This window comes from Panicum virgatum, chromosome 6N (genome assembly GCF_016808335.1).
Source record: "Panicum virgatum strain AP13 chromosome 6N, P.virgatum_v5, whole genome shotgun sequence".
Taxonomy (NCBI): domain Eukaryota; kingdom Viridiplantae; phylum Streptophyta; class Magnoliopsida; order Poales; family Poaceae; genus Panicum; species Panicum virgatum.
In genome coordinates, this window is record NC_053150.1 from 5,768,708 (window position 1) to 5,789,323 (window position 20,616).

Here is a 20,616-nt window from a genome sequence, read left to right on the forward strand (position 1 = left end):
GGATCCGTCCTGGGGATATTCCGAAGACGGCATTCACCTGCAAGTACGGGCTATATGAGTATACAGTCATGTCCTTCGGCTTGACTAATGCCCCGGCTTTCTTCATGCATCTGATGAACATGGTCTTCATGGATTATCTGGATGTCTTCGTGGTGATTTTCATTGATGATATTCTGATCTTCTCCAAGACAGAAGAAGAGCATGAGGAACATTTGAGGCTCGTGTTGCAGAGATTGAGAGAACATCAGCTGTATGTCAAGTTCAGCAAGTGCGAGTTCTGGATTGACGAGGTGCCATTCCTCGGTCATGTTATCTCTCAGGGAGGCATTGCTGTTGATCCGAGCAAGGTGAAAGATGTGCTCGAGTGGGAGACACCGCAGACAGTGAAGGAAGTCAGATCTTTCTTGGGCTTAGCTGGGTATTACAGGAGGTTCATTGAGAATTTCTCCAAGATCGCGAAGCCTTTGACTTCCTTGCTAGAGAAGAATGTGGCTTTTGTATGGACTGATGAGCGTCAGATGGCCTTTGATGAGCTGAAGAAGAGGTTGACTACGGCGCCAGTCCTGACTCTGCCAGACCAGACGAAGAGGTTCACGGTATATTGTGATGCTTCGAAGGATGGTCTTGGGTGTGTTCTGATGCAGGAGGGCAGAGTGATAGCTTATGCTTCACGGCAGCTACGCCGGCATGAGCTGAATTATCCTACTCATGATCTTGAGTTAGCCGCAGTTGTGCATGCTCTGAAGATTTGGAGGCATTACTTGTATGGGCAGCGGTGTGATATTTACACTGATCACAAGAGCCTCAAGTATATTTTCACGCAGAATGAGCTGAACATGCGGCAGAGAAGATGGCTAGAGTTGGTCAAGGACTATGATCTGGAGATTCACTATCATCCGGGCAAGGCCAATGTTGTAGCAGATGCTCTGAGCAGAAGGAGTTATGTCAACATGGCCGTGGCTTTCCAGATGCCTCCAGAGTTATGCGAGGAGTTTGAGCAGTTGAGTCTGGGCTTCTTGCATCATACTTCCAGTGCAGCATTTGAGGCAGTACCGACTCTAGAGTCAGAGATCAGGCAGCATCAGAAAGATGATGAGAAGCTGCAGGAGATTCGTGAGTTGCTCAAGAAGGGCAAGGCTCCTCATTTCAGAGAGGACGATCAGGGTACCTTGTGGTACAAGAACCGGATCTGTGTGCCAGATGTGCATGATCTCCGGAAGTTGATTCTGAGTGAGGCCCATGATACAGCTTACTCTATTCATCCGGGCAGCACGAAGATGTATTATGATCTGAAGGAACGTTTCTGGTGGTATGGGATGAAGCGTTCTGTGGCGGAGTACGTGGCTATTTGTGACACCTGCCAGCGTGTCAAGGCTGAGCATCAGAGGCCAGCAGGTCTGTTGCAGCCTTTGAAGATTCCAGAGTGGAAATGGGAAGAAATCACTATGGACTTCATTGTTGGATTGCCTCGTACTCAGAAAGGGTACAACTCCATATGGGTAGTAGTGGATCATCTGACGAAAGTTGCTCACTTCATTCCAGTGAACACTACTTACTCCGGTGCCAGACTTGCGGAGTTGTACATCTCTCGGATTGTCTGCTTGCATGGTGTGCCCAAGAAGATCATATCTGACAGAGGGTCTCAGTTCACTTCTCGGTTCTGGGAGCAGCTTCATGATTCTTTGGATACGAAGCTGCGTTTCAGTACAGCTTATCACCCTCAGACAGATGGGCAGACAGAGAGAACCAACCAAGTGTTGGAGGATATGCTGAGAGCTTGTGCCATCCAGTACGGCACTAGTTGGGATAAGTGCCTGTCATTTGCTGAGTTCTCATATAACAACAGCTATCAGGCCAGTCTGAAGAAGTCTCCCTTTGAGGCATTGTATGGCAGAAAGTGCAGGACTCCTCTCTATTGGGATCAGATCGGTGAGAAGCAGCTCTTTGGCCCTGAGATCATAGATGATGCAGAGCAGATGGTTCAGGCTGTGCGAGAAAATCTGAGGATTGCACAGAGCAGACAGAAGAGCTATGCAGATGGCAAACGGAGAGACCTGACCTTCAGTGTCGGTGATTATGTGTATCTGAAGGTGTCTCCGATGAGAGGAATCCGCAGATTTAATGTCAAAGGGAAGTTAGCACCTCGTTATGTGGGGCCCTTCAAGGTGCTAGAGCGGAAAGGCGAAGTTGCTTATCGCCTGGAGTTACCTCTCAGCCTCTCAGGAGTTCATGATGTCTTCCATATATCACAGCTGAAGAGGTGTTTGCGAGTACCCGAGGAGCAGGCACCCCTGGATGGAGTCGATGTCCAGGAGGACCTGACTTATACTGAGCATCCGGTGAAGATTCTGGAGACATCAGAGAGGGTTACTCGGAACAAGCGCATCAAGATGTGCAGAGTTCAGTGGAGTCATCACAGTGAAGCTGAGGCTACTTGGGAGCGAGAAGATGAGTTGAGGAAGACATATCCAGAACTCTTTGCTAGCCAGCCCAGCTAAATCTCGGGACGAGATTTCTTTAAGGGGGTAGGGTATGTAACACCCTAATTTAAATTTCAGCATTTATTAATAAATTAATTGGCTTTAGTTAAATTTTCTAAGGTTTATTGTGATTAGTTGGCATTTAATCTAATTTTTGTACCTTAATTAATTAAAATTTATCATAGGTTTAAATTTTTGTTGCATTCATGCTGGTGCATAATTTTATTTGAGTGTGGTTTGAATTCAAATTCAAATTTGAATTCAAACTTTGTTTGAATTAGAACTAGAAAGAGAAAAAAAAATAGAAATAGAAAATCCATAGCAAACCCAGCAACCCAAACCCACCAGCCCAGCTAAACCCCAGAACCCGCGGCCCACTCCCTCCTTCCCTTCTCTCGCCCGGCCCAACCGGCTCTCCCCAGCCTAGCCCGCGCAGCGCTCCCTCTCTCCTGGGCCGCTCCAACCCCACAGCCCGCTCGCCACGCCCAGCGCACGCGCTCGCGCCAGCGCGGCCCATCACCGCCACGCTGGCCCCACCCGGCAGTCTCGTCCCCTTCCCCGCGCCGCGCTCCCCTGTTCCTTGCTCGCCGCGGTTCCTCGCTGACCCATAGCCCCGCTCCACCCCGCGTTCGCGCAGGACCCGCCGGCCAGCCTCACTGGAGCCCCCTCCTTCAGAATCTTCCCCACCCGAACCCCGGGATCGAGCAACGGTCGTTGCTGTGATCCGTTTTCCCCGCCGTAATCACGCCCGAAATCCCCGCACGCAACCATCCCCGGGGCACGCCTCCCCAGGATCTCCGCCAGCCTTTAATTGGCACCGCAGCCACACCCCGGACCTCCCCCATCCCGCAGCCGCCACCTCTGCCTCACAGCACCACCACCAAACGGCTCCGCCGCGAAGGGACCCCCACGCCGGTGAGCTCACTGCGCCGCCACTCTTTTTTCGCAGCCGGCGATTCCCGACCTACGCTGACCCTTGGAACCCCCCCTCGCAGATCGACGTCGAAGCCTAGCGAGGGATCCCGCACCCGGAGACGCCCGGCAGCGGCCGGACCCCGAGCTCCGCCCGTGCGTCGCCGCCGGACAGCACCGACGCGCCTCCGACACGCCATCTTCGCTCGATTCGAACCTAGGTGAGACCCACCTCGACCTACCCTTCCTTTTGCACCCGATATCGTGGCCTGAGGGTCACTTCTGGGGCCGGAACCGCACTGACGCGGTACGCCGGCGAACCCAAGCCGCCGGTCACCGCCGGCCATCCTCCCCGGCCGATGCGGCACTTTCTTGAGCCCACCAGTGGATCACGCGCCCCGCGTAGACCCTCCCAGGCCAAACCGCATGCCAAACCGAGCCCTGGGGCGCCAGATGGGTGAACTCCGGCGAGTTCTCCCCACGCGCCGCCGCGGGAACCCGCCGCCGTCGCGTTCCGCCGCCGCTGCAGCCGCGAAGCAAGCCCCACCGCCCGATCCGAAATAGACGGCCGCGATTAGAATCTGTTTTGTTTAGATCTGAAACGTTGGATCGCGATCCAACGGCCCACGAACAAACATACCGCTTCAGCCTGTAACAATTGTTAAAGAGCCCCCTGGGTTCTGAGTTTTCAACCCGCAGTCCAGCCCTTTTGAAAAATTTTTGCTGTGAGGCCCTGATTTTAGCGCTTAGCCCCCTGACCTTCCTAGATTTAGTACCCGCAGTCCTTGGCTGCTGTTTTTACGCGTTAGACCCTAGGTTTATCCTTTAATTACGTTTTAGTCCTCGGTTTTAGCAGAAAAGCCCCTGAAACTTCAGTTTTCTTACAAATAAGCCCCTAGAACTTGTTTTTAGCCCAGAAAATGCGTTTTAGCTCCGTTTTTAGCGTTCTTTATATCCACGCGATCGTTGTAACGCGTAGAACAGTATTAGACTAGTTTAGTGTGCTGTTTTTATGTATTGATGTATTGTTTCTTAGTTTTTGTTAGTGTTTGCTTGTATGCTTATTATTGTGCATTGTTTTGGCCATGTGTTCGTGAGTAGACGCTGAGCTACCTGAGGAGCCCCAGTACCAGTACCAGGAGCAGCCTTCTTCCGAGCAGTTCGAGCAGCAGCAGGAGCAGTACGAGGAAGGCAAGTATAACATGAACAACCTATCACTTTAATTACAATTTCATACTGCATTTTAATACTGTACGCCTTTAAGGATTTCCTAGCCAGTTTATATCCTTTAAATATACCTTTGGGTTGCATTTTGGTTAGTTGTGCTAGGTTGCTGCGCTATAACACACTCTGGTCCTTTTTAATTAATTTGATTAATGGTTTACTTGAACTTAATTCTGAGAGTGGCACTCTGTGTGGCTTGAGTGGCTCACTTCTCGTTAAAAGATGTTTTTTTTTTAGAAACATGGTTTAGGGGGCCAGCACGGTGCTTACTGCCTGGTTGGCCACTCTCCATAAGGACCGGTTCATAGAGCGACAACCTGGGACAACAGCGCTACCACAAGGCTAGAATGGGATAGACTTGGCGTAATAACTAGATCTTTTTGGTTTGGAGTAACTTACCTGCGGGGCAAGAGTAGTAAGCTTCAATGGTCCCTGCTCCTCCGGCTTGGTCTGTGCTTGGATTGCGCTCCTGTGCTTGAACCCCCGGAGGTGGGCCCCATCGTCGCCGACCTAACTCTCGCGGTTACGCCTTACCAACGAGATTCTTTTTAAAGGCCTCGTAGTGAGTCGCTGGCCATCTCACCTAAGGAAGTGTGATGAACAACTGGCATAGCTCACGACTTGTGGGTAAAGATGTGCAACCTCTGCAGAGTGTAAAACTGGTATACTAGCCGTGCTCACGGTGATGAGCGGCCCAGATCCTCCTTTTGATTAGTGAAGTTATCTCCTTCCGACGAGGGAGGTGCTTCTCGGGGTTTACCTTGGTGGCTTGGTTTTGGTTTGGTTTCTCAGTAGTAGTGTAATTAATTCTGATTAATTACTATGCAACTGAGTTAATGGTAATTCATCAACTCGTAGTAAATAGTTTTAATAAAAATTTGCCAACACTTAAAAGCTAATGCAGTTGAGTCAGCCAGCCTAGAGCCTCATAGTTTGTGTTATACTTGTTGAGTACAAGTTGTGTACTCACTCTTGCCTCTTCTCTACTTTTTCCTCCTGGCTACGCTACTGCTGCTCAGTTCCTGCCGACACGAGGGAGTTCGTCCAGCGCTACCAGGACTACGAGGACTTCTAGGTGCTTCGTCTCCCAGTCGACGTCCCTGTGGCGCCCTGCTTCAGCTTCGGAGAGCTTTATCGTATTTTGTACTTCGCTTCCGCTGTATCAGACATTTTGTCATTATTGTAATAAATAACATTCGTATTCGCTTTATTATATCTTTTTATGTGATATGTGCTATGATATACTGTTCATTCTGTTGTATATACGTGTGACTTGATCCTGGCACGTATATGATTGCTCGGTTTATGTTCTTTTATAAACCGGGTGTTACACCCTTCTCCGGTCCTGTGGTGCTGTCGGTCGGTAAACTGGGAACCGGGGGGCCTCATCGTGACGGTAAGGAGCGCTGATGGGTGACTCTGCTAGCACAATCATAGAACATATATAGCTGATCCAGTGCGCATAGGGAAACTATCGCACCACACCCATCCCGTCTGTGATCACATCCTCTATCTCAGCCAGAATAAAGTCAACTATGTCAAACGGCTCGTGAGTGAGGATGTGTAGAAGCAGGAGCTGCTGCAGACCTGTAAACCCCTCTGGGTAGCCACTCCTCGGTAGCAAAGTCCTCCGGAGTGCCATGTGTACTGCGTATGCCTCTGGGGTCAGCAGGCTGGGAACTCTGGCGTAGGAGGCAGGGAACGGCTGGCAGAAGCACTGAGAGATCGCCTCGTGAGAAGGTGCAATCCCGCCAATCATCGCCTTGCGGGGTGGGTCTGAGTCCCCGTAAACCATCTCGTGCAGAGAGACATCAACCAAGTCAACTCCAAGTATCCCTGCGATAGTCGCCCTGGACAGACCAAAGACCTGGCCTCCAAAAACGAAGTGTACTGCCCTGCGCTCTGGAGCTATCCAAGCTGTGGCATAGAACACTCTGACCCAGTCCTCGATAAATCTGTTCTGCTCTATCTGGAGTAACCTGGGCAGGCCTCTGAAGTGAGCGAAGTGCTCTCTGATGTCTGCTCCCCCTGCGGCTGTCCTTAGTGACACCCAGTCAAGCACTCTGTGCGGGAAGATCCTGTGGCCCCGCCTCTGGTAGGTCTCGTAGAAACTGGCCTGTAGGAGCGTCCAGAACCTACGGTCGACCCGGCTGTCACGGGTCATGGGGAACCAGTCCTCCTCCTGAACACTCCACCTAAGCCTCTTGACCTTCGCCGCATTGGCCTTGGTCAAGTTCCGGAGCAGCACACCTGGCTCCAGACGCACAACAGAGTCCATACGGAACACTGCGCGCTCGGCCTCTAGGGCCTCGGCTATACGAGCTGCTGCTGCTGCTGCTGCAGACCTGCGAGGCTCCTGTGGCTGGTGACCTCCTCGTGTCCTCGGTCCAGTGCGACGCTCGGTCACCGGAGAAGACTCTCCTGCTGGGGACGTCTGCCGAGTACGGCCAGAACGTCATAGAGTCGGTGACTCCTGTGTGCCCTGCCCCTGCAACTGCTCATACTACTCTGCCTCTGTATCTGCATCTGACTCTGCAGCTGAAAGCGAACAATCTGACTCTACTGTTGCTGCCTCAGTCGTGGCTCTGGTGGCCCTGGCACCTCTGACTCGGCCCATACCTCGGCCTCTGCCCCTGCCCCTGGCTGGCGGATCCCTGATCGCGAACGGGCGAGCACGGCCTGACGCCTACTCCTCGGCGGCCTTGGCCACCATCTCGGCCCTCTCGGCCTCTCTCTCTGTGCGAGTCCGCTTGCGGACAGGCTTCTCCACAACCACCTCCTTCCCCTTCCTCTTTTCACGTCCCATCTCAAACAGGCAAAAACTCGAACACCTAGTGCGCAAGGCGTGAATGTGTACTGTGGCTGCGGTGAGTGGCGTGGAGGCGCGGCTGCGGCGTGTGGCGTGGATGCACGGCTTCGTGGGCGGTGGCGTGGGTGGCACTGGTGCACGGGCGGCGCAGATGTACGGGCGGCACGCGGAGGCGGCGACTGCAGCGTGGATGAACGGGCGGCACAGGCGAGACGGCTCTGGCGAGTGGCACACGGCTGCGCGCGGGAGTGCAGAGCGTGGCGGCTGCGGCGTGGCGGCGTGCAGGCAGGCGGCGCGTGGAGCGTGGCGGCGGCGTGAATCGGCGGCGGCGGCTCGAGTTGGGATGGATCGGGGGAAACAGAGGAAGAAAGAAACCGGCGGCGGGCATAAGACACATATATGACAGGTGGGTCCCGCGATATTCCTTAACGCCGGTCGATCCGACGCATAGGGTTTGAACGCCGGTTGATTGCGTCGGTTTAGTTCACCCGGGACTCCTGCAGAAATCCATTTGAACGCCGGTTGAACCGACGATATGCTAATTGAACTCGCTGGTTGATTGCTGCTAACACCGGTTGATTGACAGGTCAAAACTGTGTTACGTTCACCGATTGATCCGATGCTATCACTTTTGTATACGCCGGTTGAACGCCTGAAACTGACTGAGCTGAGACACAACTTAGTAACGCCGGTTAAACCGATGAGTTAAAACCTTTTAAGCGTCGGTTTAACCGGTGAACCCAGAAACCTTCTCTCAGCTCACACTTCTATGCTAAGTCCAATAAATTTATAAAATTCAACTAAACTCAAGTTAATGGACTTGCATAGGCGACTTTACCCCTCAAAATACTTAGGATAGCACACTAGCTTAAATAGTTTTCTTTTTGAATACAAGGAAAAGCCGCAAAGCGAGACAAAGCGCCAAATAAAATGTATGAGCCATGTCATAGGAATATTGAAGATAGAAAGCTTCAAACTCATCATGACATTGCTCACTAGGCAATAACGCACCTAACACTTTGCTCTTTTCACTTTTCATGAATTAAGATCTTGTATATGAAACAAGTCTTATTTTCATCAAGCGATCTCCTTTGTGACCCTTACGCATGCAATGATAATACAAACTACAACCACATGCGAAAGTAAAGTAAACATGAAGTGCACATCTATATGACAAGAAATGCATAACAAGAAATTAAGATCTACTTGTCAAGTTTGAACCCACGGGAAGCTTCCTCATGATGAGCCTTTCTACAAGCCTAGAGGAAAACAAGTGGACCACCACCTCTAGCTAAACCCTTGCTCATCACTATCTTACCATGGTTAGACAAGTGTCCTATATGTATGCATTTTTCTATATGACATGGCAACTTACATGACGTTTGCCGCATCTAACACATTAAGCTCATTCCTTAGCCTTACAAAAGTGCTCTCATCTAAAGGTTTTGTGAAAATATCCGTCAATTGCTCCTCGGATCTCACACCTTGAAGAGAAATGTCTCCTTTGGCTTCGTGATCACGCAAGAAGTGATGGCGAATATCAATGTGCTTTGTGCGAGAGTGTTGAACCGGATTCTTGGCAATTTTTACGGCACTTTCATTGTCACAAAAGGAGTAGGATCCTATCTAGTTTCACACCAAAGTCCAAAAGGGTTTGCTTCATATATAGGATTTGGGCACAACATGCACCGGCCGCTATATATTCCGCTTCCGCGGTGGACAAAGCCACGGAATTTTGCTTCTTACTCGACCAAGAAACTAGAGAACGCCCAAGCAAGTGGCAACCCCCGGAGGTACTCTTGCGATCCACACGACTTCCGGCAAAATCCGAATCCGAGTATCCCAAGAGATCTAAGCTAGCGCCTTTGGGGTACCACAAGCCTATGCTAGGGGTGTGCTTGAGATACCAAAGGATCCTATTCACAGCCGAGAGGTGTGACTCCTTTGGGTTAGCTTGAAAGCGGGCACACAAGCACACACTAAACATTATATCGGGCCTAGATGCGGTAAGGTAAAGCAAAGACCCTATCATAGAACGATAGAGGGATTGATCAACCGATTTACCGTCCACATCCAAGTCGAGATGCCCATTGGTTGCCATGGGTGTCTTGAATGGCTTGCACTCATCCATCTTGAACTTTTTCAAGATATCTTTAGTATACTTTTCTTGATGGATGAATGTCCCTTCCTTCATTTGTTTGACTTGAAAACCAAGGAAGAAGGTCAATTCACCAATCATGGACATCTCGAATTCCCTAGACATCATGGTAGCAAACTCATGGCTTAGTAAATCATTAGTTGAGCCAAAGATAATATCGTCAACAATTTGACAAATGAAAATATCCCCGTTGACGTCTTTTGTGAACAAAGTGGTGTCCACCCTCCCGATCTTGAAGCCTTGCATGATTAGGAAGTCACGAAGCCTCTCATACCAAGCCCTTGGAGCTTGTTTGAGTCCATAGAGTGCCTTGTGTAACCTATAAACATGATTAGGATTCCTCGGATCTTCAAACCCAGGAGGTTGCTCAACATAAAAAAATTCATTAATTACGCCATTTAAGATGATGTTCTTATCTTTTGGAGGAGCTTCGAGGACCCAAACTTCATTGCGGGTGAAGTTGTTCAATTCTTCTTGCATGGCTATCACCCAATCCGAGTCCTCAAGTGCTTCCTCTATGCTAGTGGGTTCAAAACAAGAGACAAACGAGTAATATTCGCAAAATAAAGCATGCTTAGAACGAGTTCTTACTCCTTTGGAAGGACTACCAATGATTTGACCAATTGGATGATCCTTGGAGATGCGACCATGCTTCACTAGCGGTACTTGTGTGGATGCTTGTTGGGGTGTATCATGGGTGACTTGTGTTTGTGGTGGAACACTTTGCTCTTCTTGTTCTTGGACTTGGGGTGTTGGCGTTGGCACATCTTCTTGAGGTTGTGTATCATCTTTGTCTTGATTTTCATCCACTTGGGGTGTCATGGAGGTGCTTGGTGTAGATGAGGAAGGTCCTCCCCCTTGATCATTGCCTTCATGCACCTCTTCCGGCTTGATATCCCCAATGGACATATTCTTTAAAGCTTCTTCAATTTCCTCATCACCTACATTGTCATAGCCAACAACCTCCTCTTGGGAGCCATTAGATTTATCAAACTCCACATCACATGTTTCTTCAACTAACCCGAAGGTTTGATTGAATACTCTATATGCTTTGGAGTTTGATGCATAACCAAGAAAGAAACCTTCATCACATCTACTCTCAAACTTACCGAGCCTTTTCTTCTTATAGATAAAGCATTTGCAACCAAAGATTCGAAAGTAGGATATATTTGGTTTCCTCCCGGTGATGAGCTCATATGGAGTTTTCTTGAGGAGTCGGTGAGGATACACTCGGTTGGATGCATGACACGCCGTGTTGATTGCTTCCGTCCAAAACTTCTCGGACGTGCCATAATCATCCAACATTGCTCTTGCTAGGGTGATGAGTGTCTTGTTCTTTCTTTCTACAACTCCATTTTGTTGAGGCGTGTAGGTGGCGGAGAACTCATGCTTGATGCCCTCTTCATCGCACCATTCTTCAATCTTCATATTCTTGAACTCGGTGCCGTTGTCACTCCGGATCTTCACTATTGGGGAGTTGTACTCCCTTTGAGCTCTTCTTGCAAAAGTCTTGAAGATTTCCGGAGTTTCACCCTTATCGCCTAGAAACATGACCCAAGTGTAACGTGAAAAATCATCAACGATTACTAGGCAATAGAGGTTACCACCAATGCTCTTGTATGTAGTTGGACCAAAGAGATCCATGTGAAGTAGCTCGAGCGGCTTAGAGGTAGACAACATCGTCTTGATGGGATGATGTGTTGCAACTTGCTTCCCGGCTTGACATGCTTTGCATAACTTGTTTTTGTCAAAGGTAACGTCCTTCAAGCCGGTGATCATCCTTCTCTTGTGGGCCTTCTTGAGGTTGCTCATGCCAATATGAGCAATTCTTCTATGCCAAAGCCACCCAAGAGAAGACTTGGTGAAGAGGCATGTCATGGAGCTTGTTTGCTTTGAAGAGAAATCCACCAAGTAAATGTTGCCATGCATAAACCCCGTGAATACCAAAGACTTATCTTTTTCATGAGTTACTACAACATCATTCTTGTCAAAGGCACACGTTAGTCCAAGATCACACAATTGAGCAATAGAAATGAGATTAAAACTAAGTGCTTCTACAAACAAAACATTAGAAATAGATAAATCTTTAGAAATTGCTATTCTACCCAAACCTAAAACTTTTCCCCTTGAATTATCACCATAGGTGACATGTTCATGATCTCCGGGGTCTTCAAGAGTGGTGAACATGCTATCATTGTCGGTCATGTGTTGAGAGCAACCGCTATCAAGTACCCAATGTTTTCCACCGGCTTTGTAGTTCACCTACACACATGAGAATTCATTTTTGAGTTTTTGGAACCCAAACAAGCTTTGGGCCTTGCACATGTGTGACAAGAGCTTTTGGGACCCAAAGTTGCTTGGGGAGCTTCTTCTTTGACTCCTTAGCAATTTTGCTAATGAACTTGGCCTTCACCTTGCCCTTCACTTTACTCAAGAGAAAATGGTTATTTTGAAACATTGATGAGTAATTCTTAGGTAAAGTGGGAAGAGGGCGTGATGGTAAGGTGCACTCCCTAGTGTGGTGCCCGGTGACTTGGCAATGTTGGCAATATGAACCAACTTCCTTGATGAAGCTAGTCTTGATCTCCGGAGAAGGAGTAGTAGCTATGTTTGGCTCCGGAAATGAACCAAGACCTCTCTTGCAATAGTCACGGGCATTGTTGAAGAGAATCTCCTTGTGGATGTATTCTCCTCTTGAGAGCTTCTCCACACTACTCTTGAGGCTTGCCACTTGATCCATCAATTCCTTTTCCCTAGAAGGAGCAAGCTCGGGCACAATATTAGTGGCATTTGCATTAATGAGTAGGTCATCACATGAAGTAGAAGCATTGACCTTTTTAATAATTTCATGAGCAAAGTTCTCAAGACTTGAGTCAATTGCTTCATAGGCAAATTCAAGTTTTTGATATTTGTGAGCCAACTCCCTATGCTCTTGTTTAAACTTTTTGTGGCTCTATTCAACTTGCTTAGCAAGTGCAATTGACTCATTGTGCTTTTTGAGCAAGTCATTGTACTTGCCAAGCAAATCGGAGTGGTCAAGCTCTAACTTGGCATGAGTGCTCTCAAGAATCTTTACTTTGCCCTTTTCCCTCCTGATGACGGATGTATACTCATTAATGAGGTTAGTGAATTCATAAGGGTCAAGCTCTTCATCACTATCATCTTCACTATCTACCTCACATACCTTTGTTTTACCTTTTGCCATGAGGCACATGGGAGGCGGAGGTAGCGGTGATTCTTCATTGATGAGTGCGATGGTGACGATATCTTCTTCCTCATCACTTGACTCTTCACTTGATGAGACATCGGTCACCCATTCTTATTTTTCTACCAAGAAGCTTCTCTTGGTGTTGCCATTTTTCTTTGGGAAGAGCTTGGTCTTCTTGTCATGGCTCTTTTTCTTTCCAAGTCTCTTGTTTTTGTTCTTCCTTTCTTCTTCATCATCGCTTGAATCATGACGATGCTTGCTCTTATTATCCTTGTCTCTCTTGTCCGGCTTGGGATAATTTGGATGGATGTGACCTTTTTCTCCACAATTGTAGTAAATTTTATTCTTGACATCCATTGGCCGGAACATTCCTCTTTTTGAGTCAAAGTTAAAACCCTTCTTATTGATCTTGTTGTTCAAGCATGTGAACTTTCTCATCATGAGAGCAAGTTCTCCATCATCTTCAACATCGAATGAGCTTTCATGATGATCATCTTCTTCATTGCTTGAGCTTGATTCTTGCTTGATCATCTGAGCTTGCGGGATTTATTTGCCTTGGTCTTTAGAGCAATTGATTTGCTTGAAGTTGGCTCTTCGGACATACCAAGGATACCCATTTCATGAGCGCGAATTTTGCCCACAAGTTCTCCCACTTCCATTGAGTCAAGATTCTTCTTTTGAAGCATTGCATTGATGATGTTGTACTTGGGCTTCGGGAGGAGCATGAGAATCTTGCGATTGATGGAGCCACTGTCAATTTTGGATATTTCAAGTGCATTAATGTCCTTGACAATGACATTCAAGCGAGAATACATATCATTGCAATTTTCATAAGCTATCATTTTAAAGGAATCAAACTTAGCTCTAAACAAGTGATATTTTTGCTCACAAACTTTAGTGGAGCCTTCATGAATTTCAATGAGCTCTTTCCAAATATCACTTGCTAAGTCCATGCCATTTACTCTAGCAAAGACTTCCTCACTAATGGCTTCGAAAATTGCATTTCTAGCCTTGGCATTCCACTTTAGTTGTTCGGTGGTGGGAGTTCCGGTGAACCCGGTCTTAGTTGCCAACCACACTTCGGGGCAATCGCATCAAGGTATGCGGCCATGCGAACTTTCCAATAAGCAAAGTTCTTGCCCTCGAAGTGAGGAGGCGAACCACCCATCTTGGCCATAGCTCTAGGCGGTGAAGCCTAATGATCCAAATGAGCAACGAGGCTCTGATACCAATTGAAAGGATCGATGGACCAAGAGGGGGGGTGAATTGGGCCTTTTTCAATTTCTAAAACACAATTAAGCAACCTTAACCTATGCAATGCTAGTAAGACACCAATTCACCAACCGGATAACTAAGCTACCTATACAAGCTATGAGAGAAATAACGAGAAGAAAAGCCTAGCAAGGTAGAGCTAAGTTATGATCTCTAAGTCAAGCACATGAATAAATTGCATGAAAGAAAATGCTTGAATAAAGAGAATGGACAAGAGACGACCGGATTTTTTTCCCGTGGTATCGATGTGTTGGCACACACCCCAAATCCACGTTGTGACACTCACAAAGAGTCTTGTCACCTCCCAAGTCACCGAGACGAGGGCGCTCACTAAGAGTCTCCGTTCACCATCCCGGCGTGGTGGAGATCAAGCCACGTACAATCTTCTTCTCCGGGCTCCCACAATCTTTGGCAAGCTCCGCGAGAAACACCTCGATCACCAAGATCGCCTAGGTGATGCCAATCACCAAGAGTAACAAGTTAAGGCCTTCACTTGAGCAAGAACCGATCACCAAGAACGGATGCACACAAGCTTCTCTCTACTCAAGTCCTTAATCTTGCTTCTTGATTGATTGAATGAACAAGTATGTGAAAGATGAAGCTCAAGGTGGCTCTTGACTATAGTATGAGTGTTTGGATGTTGCCTGGTGTCAAGAGTGGCAAAATGACCCATTGGAGGGGTATATATAGGCAGCTCACACGAATAGAGCCGTTGGAGAAAAGCTGCCAGAAAACTGCGTAGCGCCGGTTAATCCGACAATCCTCCAATAGCCAGCGTCGGTTTAACCGATGAATGTAAACTGCCCCTTCTGAAAACTAGCCGTTACAACTTGGGCAGATTAACCGACGTATCATCGGTTTAACCGGTGAGTGTAGTTGTCCACTGATCAACTGAAAAACCAAGTCTCTGGACAACTGCACCGACGTTAACTCAAAACTATCATCGGTTTAACCGGTGAGTACAACTTCAGAAAACCCTGGAAAAACCATCTCGCTGGTCAATTGCACCGACGTCTCAATTCAAACATCGTCAGTTTAACCGGTGTATAGAACCTTGAAATACCCTGGAAAAACCAACTCTGGACTAATGCACCGACGTTCAATTCAAACGCGTTGGTTTAACCGGTGAATTGACTTGTCCAGATTACGCTGACTTCGTTTAACCGACGTATAGAAAAATGTGAGCGTCGGTTAAACCGGTGTTAAAGACTTTTTCTGATTTTGCCTTTTCTGTTTTGAGTCTTGAATGAAATCCAAATATTCTTGACATATAAGTTGAGAACCACTTATTTGAACTTCTAGAAATCTGAGTGACCATAGTGTGCATCCATTTTTGATTGACCATGTCCATACTAAAGTTACTTGGCCTTAACCCCTCTTAATAGTGCGATCACTACAAAACAATAAATTCTATACTAACCTAAGTGTCCTTCTCAACCTTGTGACACTTAGGACTAGAAAGATTCTTAGTCTTGACATAAATATGAGTTGAATACTGAGATCGCCTTTTTGGATAATGAAATTGAGGGGCCTCTTTTGACATATGATCAAATGAGCGATAATGATCTATTAAGCTGCACAAACTCATTAGTCACAATAATGGTTGTCATTAATCACCGAAACATACCTTGAGGGCCTAGATGCTTACAGACGGGGTCAACTATGGAAGCAGAACTTACTGTTTTGAACACAGCCACTGTTGAGGCAGAGTGGCTGCGTGAGCTCTTGATGGACTTGCCTGTGGTTGAGAAACCAGTGTCGGCCATCCTTATGAACTGTGACAATCAAACGGTGATAGTCAAAGAGAACAGTGCTAAGGATAATGCAAAGTCATCAAGACATGTTAAAAGACAACTGAAGTCTGTCAGGAAGTTGAGAAACTTCGGAGTGATAAGTGTGACTTATATTCAAACAGACAAAAACCTGGCAGATCCCTTTACAAAAGGATTATCACAGAATGTGATAGATAGTGCATCAAAGGAGATGGGTATGAGACCCGTATAAGTTGCCACAGTGGTAACCCAACCTATGTGATCAGAGATCCTATGAATTAGGACTTGGGGAGAACAAGCTGATGGTGAACTGAGGAGAGTAATGGTTAAACCCTCTCTAAGAAAAGATGCAATACTCTCAGTTGTTGTAAGGCAGGTTGGCTATTTGCCTTAATGTGTTTCTGTTGGCTCTAATGAGCAAAGGTGCTGTCCTACAGAGCATTCTTGAAAGAACACACCTATATGAGTCTGACTGTCTAATGTCGTAGTCTGTGAGATTTGGGTGATCTCTAGTAAACTCATGAAGAGACCAGGGAGTACGATGTATATGCTCCACCCGCGGAGAAGGCTACTGGCAGCCATGTACTGGTTATGACTTTGAGTGAAACTTGTTCGCACCAAACTTGCAATTCAAGGCGTAGTCTATTGTTCAAGTTGTGGATAAGTGTAGCTTGGAGCTCTAGGTGAGAGTTCAACTTAACAGTCCTCACTAAAACACTGGTATATCAAACAGTAGTGAGAAACAGGCAAAATCTATAAATGAGTATTTGAGATCTGGTGGGGATTGTTAGATTTATGGGCTTGGCCCATATAAATAATCCTAATAAATCTCAAAGGCCCATTAGCGCTAAGAGGAGGTACACCATCTATTAGTCCCGTATTGCTAATGAACGAGGGTGTAGGGGGTTTTTCTCCCTTTAAATACGGACCACCTCCCTTATGGAAAAAGAGCACCATAGATCGTTATACGTGGAGTCCCAAAGGTTTGGGAATTCATAAGAAGATCTAATCTGAGTTAGGGTTTTGCCTCCTCTCGTTGCTGCGCCGCCACCGTAGTCTTCTCCATCCCGAGCGTCGGCGTGCACCGGCGAACGGGAGAGCAGGTCTCCGGAACCGCTCGCTCTTGTGATCCTGCACCGGGAGAGGGCGAATAATGTTTTTGGGAAGCACTAAGCGCGACTGCTCATCTTCTTCGCCACGGCTCGTCCTCCGTCCAAGTCAGGAGCTGCGGCGTACCGTCGTCTGCAACGCTGGTTGCTGCGCTCCGTTCGAAGGACCGTCTTCGTCTCGTCTGCACCTTTCGTCTTCCCGGCGGCTCCCGCACAGTACGTATTTTGTGATCAGATCTGTTTCATAATCATGTTTTCTGAGATCATATTTATGATATACGTACTGTCTAGTATGTTAGAGTCATGCATGCTAAGTTTAATTCTCGTCATAATAAATCTAGTTCGGAATTTAAACTTACAATTGTCTATTTTTCCAACAAGTATTACGTACGTATCTTCAAGTTATTAACACACTGTTGCATCGATCTTCACATACTACATGAGGCAGGTACTTGGTACTTTCTCTGGTCTCATACAGATGTTTTTATAGGTGTAGACAGTCAAAGTGAAGGAACTTTAACACTACTAAAATATACCAAGATTTGATGACTAAAATATCCCTAGCTTGGTTCACCAATCACCAGAGCCTTGGTTTGCCCTGGATGCCAGACTAGCTAGCTTCCAGAACTCTTCCGGTAGGCTAAAATAATGTTCATTGCACCACAGTGTGTGATTTCCCCGTTGTGGAAAATTGTTATGAGAAATAATTTCAATTGACTATAAGCTCAATAACTTTAGATCACGAGTGCTTAAAAGTAATGGTCAATAGCCCTGTATCGAGTCCAAAACAACGAGTGGAAAGAAAATATAGTCATAGACTCGTAGTATGATTTTGCAGGTGTGGACGTTGACCTGTATGTGAAACATGCACAGGTCACATGTCTGGAAACACACAGGTTCTGACAGAAACTTCCGTAGAAATTACACACCATTTCCCCTTTCTTTTAGCGTGATCATCAGCAGCTGATTAAAAAGATGCGTTGATGTCAACACCTGGCCGCCAATTTCCGGAGTCCAGACCTACCTGCCAAAAACGGAAAACCCAAAACTGAGCCGTCACAAATCCAAACCTCACCAGCACAAACCTGCAGAGTCACGGAAAGGTGCATGGGATCTACACGATACTCCCTTTGTCCCAAAATAAATGTAATTCTAGAACCAAACAAGCAAATCAATACTAGGTGTAAAATTATTAAAATACTTTTTATTTTTTATGATGAGTGGATAAGATGTTAGTTGTTTTTTGTAAGAATTTTTTGAAAACTGTCTTGTCTTTTGTGGTAGGTCAAAGTTAGCAATTTTTGTGGGATAAATTTTGAACTCTATAGTTGCAATTATTTTGGGATGGACCATACCCAATTGCACCGTCGAACTCGAACAACTGACACCGACCGTCCGAGCATTTTTTTTCATCACATATATAAATATATAAATAATTAATTTTCGGCGTATTGGTCGTAGCGTACGAAGTACCAACCGTTGTGATGTGGATACTGAAGAAGAATCCATAGGAAAGGTACCTGAATGGCTGAATCCTTAGCAGCTGAAGATCGAACAGTAGTGACGGCCGTTCAATGTTCAGTATCCACAGGCGCCAGATGCTTCTTCGACCAACCGACGACCCGACGAGGATCCAGCGGCAGGGTGTCATCAGCTGACAGAGCACAGCGACATGCGTATGGTTCAAGGCCTTGGCTTGTAGTACACGTGGAGGATGGATTAATGGAGCTGCTAATATTTCGGCGGCCATAGAGGCACCACCAGCCCTGTCTCGCTGCTGCCTGCAGCCTCTGCTTGTCATCCAACTACTATACACTGTCCCTGCTGTTCAGGTCCAGCAGGAGTTTACTTGGTGAGGTAGTACCATTTCACCATGCATAGACTATATCTATATTTATAAACTAATGGCACTTGATTTTTGGCAGGCACTATGTACGAAACATGAAGCATACTTGGGGAGTTATGTATGTTCAAAACTTACTACTTCAGAAAGAGAAGTTTAAGTACAAGAGAAGAGGAAACCTTTTTTTTTGTCACGTATAGTACAACCCAAATGTATCCTAGGGTCGGCCCTTTTTTAGCTGCAAGTAATGCATGGTTGACACTTCCGTGGAGTAACTAGCACTCCATTAATAAGAAACTCAAGATTAACCATTGATTACTGAACCCAATGGGCGCTCCTGCAAACTTACTCCTACTTCACAACAAGGAATCTCGAGGAAAAATTTTCTGTGTGCGAACTCAAGATGCATGCACCACCTACTACGCATATCATCGACCCATCACGATGCCATGCTTGAAAGCGCATAATGCTTGGCAGTCATCCGCTGGTGATATGATACAGTATATAAAAAATTCTAAACAGTTTCGGCAGAATTGCCTGAACTGAATTTCTCTCTTTTAATTAGAACGCACAGTTCTGGGAAGATGAAAGTTTTTGGCCGGAGAGCATATGCATATATACATGAATCTTGTGGCTGGTGATCGATATGCATAATGTGTACGTGGAAAATTGAATCTTGTGGCACCAGAGGGGGACAGTGACAGTGGAGAGCCCTTGGCACTGGTACCCTGTGTATGCAGCATGCAGTCCATTTATTGGGCATGCGTCCTTGAGCAGATATACGCTCACGGGCTGTAGTAAATACTTTACCCCCGTTTTGTGCTACCGTATGTGGGGTACGTGGCCTCTTTTTAAGATGGTGTTGGGCCTGGACCATCTTTCGTGTGGTTGTATGCTTGTATGCAAGTGGGCTGTGGTCGTAGAATGTACGCTGTCTGCTGGTGAACTCTTGATTGTTGCCATTTCGCCATGTGAGTGACAGTAACTGCTGCATAGATATAGCGGTGCATGAGGATTGAAACATCGCATTTAGGGCTGTGTTTCAGCATGCTTATCCAAACGCAAAAAGATTAGTATGTGATCAATCCCCATCAGTCGGGAGAAGCGATGAAGAATGGCTGCTAGCTATTGGTAATGTATTGGTATTCAGTTATCACTTAGTTGATGATGTTGTGGGAGATAACAGCACCAGGGCAGATCTGGAACCAAGGCACCAAGCTTTAGGAGTGGCAATGTGCACCAATAATTATCAGGCTTTATTTTTAAGAGGAAACGGGACTAGAAAAAAAGAGAGCATATGCATCTTTTCAGGGGAGTCTCGTTGTGTCTGTTTGGCTGGTGGCTGGTGGCTGATGTTGATTTGTTATGAGAGAACAGTACTGCTGACTGTCTAGTAGCTAGTGACTGTCGCTGATTTAGTATGAGAAAATAGTATTACTGGCTGGTTGGCTGGCAAGCCAAACGAATAGAGCGAATATATCACTGCCATGCTAACCTCCAAGGTGGAAATTGTGCGCAAGATTTATTCCCATTTGGCCCACCCAAACCGACAGTCCCCAAGCAGTGAAGAAGGCATGCAAGAATGAAACTGCCCAGTCAAGAGTCAACGAAGAACAGAGAGCAACTGAAGAGTGGGAAACGGATAAGTCAGAACCTGCAGAGGAAATGGGCCAGGAAGCAGCGGGCGGGCCCCGGGCAGTCAGAGCCTGCAGCGCAATAGGCCCATCACCCTGAGAAATCCAGAGCTTACCCCCAGGCATCAGTTGTCTTGGACAGCTGATGCCTGCTGCCTCTACCATTGCCGTCAACACGTCGCCTGTTCAACATTA